We start from the raw sequence: 6000 nt of genomic DNA on the forward strand, positions 1-6000 counted from the left end.
TATGTCGTGCAATTTGCGGTCTATTTCCTGATGCCCTGCTTACTCGTAACTTATGCTTAACTTTTGGACATTAGTGTAATAGTGGAATCAGTTAATGGTATCATGTAACAACATTTTTATTTAAATAATGGAAATGAACATCAAGAAATAGTTCGTCATTTATAGAAAGATAGGAACATATAATATGATAAACATGGAGAAAAGTCAGTATAGGAAGAGGGAGTGGAGACAATAACAACAGGACAAGATCAAACTCCGTATCTTCATGCACTGCCATCTTCACATATATAGGCTCTCCCCTCATTAATCCCAGATCCAAATACCCACATACATTTCTTCTAAGCCCCCCGTACAAGCTCGTTTTATCTTCCAAACTAGATCACAAGGGTAGGCTTCAACGCCCATTGGGGCATTTATCATACTTTTAACAACTGTATTCACCTCTTACCTTTTCCTTCAGGCTTCTTTTCCTGTATTTCCCACATCAAAACTGAAGTTCTGTGAAATAGATTGAACCACAAATGTACAAAAATGCAAAGACTTGAAGAGGGCAAAATGGAGTATAGGTGATTAATAAATGTAGGCAGAAAGTCCAAAGCCACTAAGAAGGAATGACTGAACGAAAGATACTGAAGATAGATATGGTTGTAGGAAAGGTGGATGTTATAGTAGGAAAATGTATAAAAATTGGAGAATAGGGAAGAACTCGTGTAGAACAAATTTTAGAAAAGAAGACAAGGCAGAAAAACTAATGGAACACAATGAGCAATTGTACCAAAAGCAAGAATCAGAAAATAACGTACTGTAACCTCTGTGGATCAGTGGTAAATTGTTGGCCTCTGGATCCAAAGTTAACATGTTCATACCTGGTGGAGGTAGCTGTTGTTGTAAATAAAACACTGTCTGTTTTATCGATCTAATTTGATGTAGGATGAACCAGTTCGTATACACCACCGCCGTCTCGATCCTCTTATACTGCCTGCTCTATGCCACTAGTTTAACACAGGAAGGCGCGACTACCAATATTTCTCCAAATTGCCGTAAGAGTGCAGCAATAGACGCACAATCTTTGCTGCCAGTGTGGGTGTAGTACTGTGTTATTGGTGGATGAATGTGCGTGAAAACGAGTTATTCCATACAAAGAGTAAACGTGTCAGGTCACTTCCGTTGGTACAAGAGATATTTTGCATAGAACTGTGAAATCAATTAATCATGTTACGCTTATAGATATTTTAAATTGTTGGTCCTTGTTTCTTTCCGTTCGTGCAAGATATATTTTTCGTAGAACTGAAACTTCAGATGCTTTCCCCGAAATATTCAACTGTTGTGTACCATTTTGCCAATCTCGACAAGGTGGTTCGCAGCCAGAAAAGATAAGACTCAATGAAATGCCATGTAGAAGGGAATTAAGAGAAAAGCGGCTGTCGGCTTTGTCTAGGCAAGGATCTAATAAAAGAAGTAATTGGATATCTTCAGATTACTCTCGCATGTGTGCCTTTACACCTTATTTCAGAAGGTGATGGAGCCTCCGCGGCTCAGACGGCAGCGCACCGGCCTCTCACTGCTGGGTTCTGTGGTTCAAATCCGGTCACTCCATGTGAGATTTGTGCTGGGCAAAGCAGAGGCAGAACAGGTTTTTCTCCGGATACTCCGGTTTTCCCTGTCATCTTTCATTCCACTAACACTCTCCAATATAATTTCATTTCATCTGTCATTCATTAATCATTGCCCCGGAGGAGTGCGACAGGCTTCGGCAGCCGGCACAATTCCTATCCTCGCTGGTAGATGGGAGCTTCATTCATTCCATTCCTGACCCGGTCGAATGACTGGAAACAGGCTGCATTGTTTTTCCAGAAGGTGATTAAAGCCGTGGAGAATAGTGGATTCTTTGTGATAAGAATGGTGACTGACAATCACAAAAAAAAGTCTTCATGTTTAGACATTTTGGACAACCTCAGATATCCTGATGATTCTATTTCAATCAAACTAGAAACAGGAAATCAAACCCTAATTTGCGGGTACTAGGTTCGTGTTTTTGAAGAGAGGGTGGAGTGTGACATTTGTGTCAGCAACATCTCACTGCCTAGAGCTTCGACACCGCTAAATGGAACTGATTATGCATCAGGACAGAGGAGGAGTTCGATACCCAAAACCTTGTTTGGTTGCTCTGGTGAAGTATCTGCAGGAGTTAGTTTAAGCTGCTGTGCCCTATAGTCGAAGTCCTTCAAACCTACGAGCGTAATACGAGGACTTCCGACGTCTTCCCTTTCAGAATACTGGACGAATTGGCCGTGCGTGTAGGAGCGCGTAGCTGTGAGCTTTCATCCGGGAGATAGTGGGTTCGAACCCCACTGTCGGCAGCCCTGAAGATTTTTTCCGTGGTTTCCCATTTTCACACCAGGCAAATGCTGGGCCACAGCCTCTTCCTTCCCATTCCTAGGCCTTTCCTATCCCATCGTCGCCATGAGACCTATCTGTGTCGGTGCGGCGTAAAACAAATAGCAAAAGAAAAACCTTTCAGAATGTTTTTTGTTACAGTGTGAGGTCAAAGAACATCAGCAAACTCTTAGTGATATTATCTTAACCAAGTTCGTAAGACCTCTATTATTGATATTGCATTGGCAAGAACACACAAAGTACGGTACCACTCCAAGCCTTCGTCCAGGAAAATCTGTAAATTTTGCATGAAGAGGCCAACTGCGACTTCATACAAGTGATATTGCCGATATTTAATATTATTGATGTAATTTACGAGCTTCAGTGAACATATGACCATACTGCATAGTGTTTTGTAGGCTGTCGTCATTAGAATAAGTTTAGAACATTGTGCGTCCATGTCTGCCATCTAGCGGAGAAATTTTGTCGCAGCGTAGTCTCAAAAAGGCTCGCATAGAGCAGGCAGTATAGGAGGATCGAGACGGCGGTGGTATACACACATACAATTATATTCAAAATCAAATCAAAATCTCTTTATTTGCAAATGAGGTGTCTACCTCGGTGGCAAAGGGTACACTAAAATACATTATTGTCAAGCACTAAATATTAAAATAACAAGAGAAGAAAATTTTTCTATAATACAATATTATACAATTTATGCTAACAATGTTTTCTATTAAACACGCAGCTCATCCTTAATAAATTTATATTGTTTACAACATTCTACTTATAATATCTCCTGTACTACTTGCAAATATAGTCAACTGTTATACAGTATGTGGAATTACTTCAAATGATACTGTACAACTGGTATAAGATTAATATTTACATTGCATTTATTTACTTATTTACTTTTTTTTTTTTTTTACCCATTCTGGAACCTAAGTAGCATAACGACCTGCTGCGTCTTAACCAGAGCCCCTTTTGCCACCACTTTTCAGAGTTCCTGAATGGCCTTCACATCTACCGTAGCGGTCCCAGGGCCCTCGAAGTCCCCACTGTACTTCACCCCTACAGGCAGTCCCCTACTTTGGCTGTCCAAACTCCTTAGACCAGGGGATGGAATTAATTTATTCACACACATTTTTTATTTTATTTACAGTAACCTGCACTGGTCGAATGCCCTCTAACACTTCATTTATTTTCTCTGTTGCTGTTTATTCTCTTCTTGAATATCTGTACAGATTTTGGAAAAGGATCAAACACTACCCCTGGTAAACTGTTCCACTCCTTCACACCCTTCCCAATGAATGAAAATTTACCCCAATCGCTTCTGCTAAAATTCCTTCTAATTTTATATTTGTGATCAGTCCTGCCAATATAATTATTTTCCAACTGAAGCCTCTCACGGATATCTCCCCATGCTTCTTCTCTTGTATAGGCTCTATATAATCCTATAAGTCTAGTTTTCTCCCTTCTCTTACTTAAAGTTTCCCACCCAAGTTCCTTTAACATTTCTGATACACTACTCTTTCTCCTGAAATCCCCTGTTACAAATCTTGCTGCTTTCCTCTGCACACTATCTATTTCTTTTATTAGGTATTCTTGGTGAGGATCCCAAACACTGTTTGCATATTCCAATAATGGATGAACCATACTCAAGTAACTTTTTTCTTTTAATTCTTTGTTGCATCCTTTAAGTAGCCTCATTATGACATGTAACGATCTGTATGCTTTCCCAACAATTTCGTCAACATGTCCCTTCCAGTGCAAATTACTTTCAAATCTCACACCTAAGTATTTGCACTTGCCATCTTTTGGGATAACTACCTCATCCAAAGTATATTCAAATTCAGTTTTAACGCTCCTGTTTGTAAAAGTTGTAACAGTTGATTTGCCTGTATTAACCTTCATATTATTTTCTTCAACCCATTGTTGGATACTTTCAAGGTCCCTTTGTAATTCTGAACAATCCTCAATGTTGTTTATTTCCCTATAAACAATTATGTCATCTGCATACAATCGTATTTTTGATGTTATATTGTTCCCTAAATCATTTGTGTATATTAAGAAAAGTAACGTACCGATTATACTTCCCTGTGCAATTCCCTTCCAAACTTTCTCTTCCTGAGATACATTATTTCCTACTTTGACTTTCTGAACCCTTGAATTTAGAAATGTTTTTATCCAACGTGTAACCCTTATGTCCAATCCAATTCCCTCCAATTTCTTTAATAATATTCCATGTTCCACTCTATCAAAGGCTTTTGAAAGATCTATGGCTATGTAATCTAACTGACCTCCTGAATCCAATTGATCTGATATGTCCTGCTGAACCGTTCAACCATGAATGACCACACTTCACTAATTGCTATCTATTTACAAAGTTTTCAATCGTCACACAGCAGCTAGTCCAGCTTACTGGTATTATCTGGGACTTTGATAATCCTGATTGACAGCTCACCACTCACTTCGCTTCAAACACTCAGTCACTTCACACAGCAGCTGCACGCAGACATCTTCAAACATAGAGTTGTTAACTATCACAACAGAAATGACTGCTGTTCACTTGGTTTGACTCCAGACAAATCCAATGATTCATACACAGTTAACACAGTTCAATTAACTCCCAGTCAATGTGACTGCTCAGCACACTGAACTACTCAGCACGAATCAGTCACTAAATAATGACTAAAGTGCTAACCAGCAATCCTCTCCAACGTTACAACACTCACTGCACACAACACAATGAACACTAATCAGCAACCACACAACAACAACAACAGCAGCAGCAGCTCCAATGGCAGCCAGCACAACCGCTATCCAACTCAAACTCTCTTGTCTGTAGCTAGCCTTCTTTTTTATCCCAGCTGATGAATTACTGGAATCTTCGCAATGCAGCTAGAAAAGAAATATTCTTGTTTTGACTTCCAGAAGATCTGCAGAGAAACCAGACGGAAAAAATACTAGGAAGAGGCGACCCTGTCATCAGCCCGGCTGGGAGGTATCCAGCCTGACTTACTCATCCCTTCCAGAAAATACGGAAGGGGCCTACAACAGAAATGACTGTTGTCTGAGCATATAACTTTACCCCACTTCAAGAACTTATCGTCTCGATTAGTGTTCTTCGGTAAAGCACCAGTTGGTAGAGGTACACCACCTTTATCTTGCTTCTCGGGCTCCGTTGCTGGCAATAGATTATTTCATTTATTATAGATGTTATAAAAATGGTGGTGCTATTACACTTTATACCCATCCATGCCTGCCAGAGGGTTAAACTGACAAAATATGAAGCTACCTGCATGATATATTTGAAATTTACATAACATAAAGCTACGTACATGATATTCTTGAAATTAGTTGAAATTCACCTTAAGTATAAAACTAATAATTTAAGCAAAATATAGCATATTTCCATTACCTACAAATTCAGAATTGGATAGTTACAAAAATTCTTAGGCACAAACATCACGTTTATATTTACGTAACATAAATCTTCTTCATTCTCAATCTGAAGATTGGTTGGTAGCTAATCTTCCCCTCCACTTTTTGCTGTTCTCTGTTAATTTCTTCTTCTCATATCAGCCTGCTCCTACATCTTCTCTGATCTGTTTAGAATATTGC

Source organism: Anabrus simplex, chromosome 4 (genome assembly GCF_040414725.1).
Source record: "Anabrus simplex isolate iqAnaSimp1 chromosome 4, ASM4041472v1, whole genome shotgun sequence".
Lineage (NCBI taxonomy): Eukaryota > Metazoa > Arthropoda > Insecta > Orthoptera > Tettigoniidae > Anabrus > Anabrus simplex.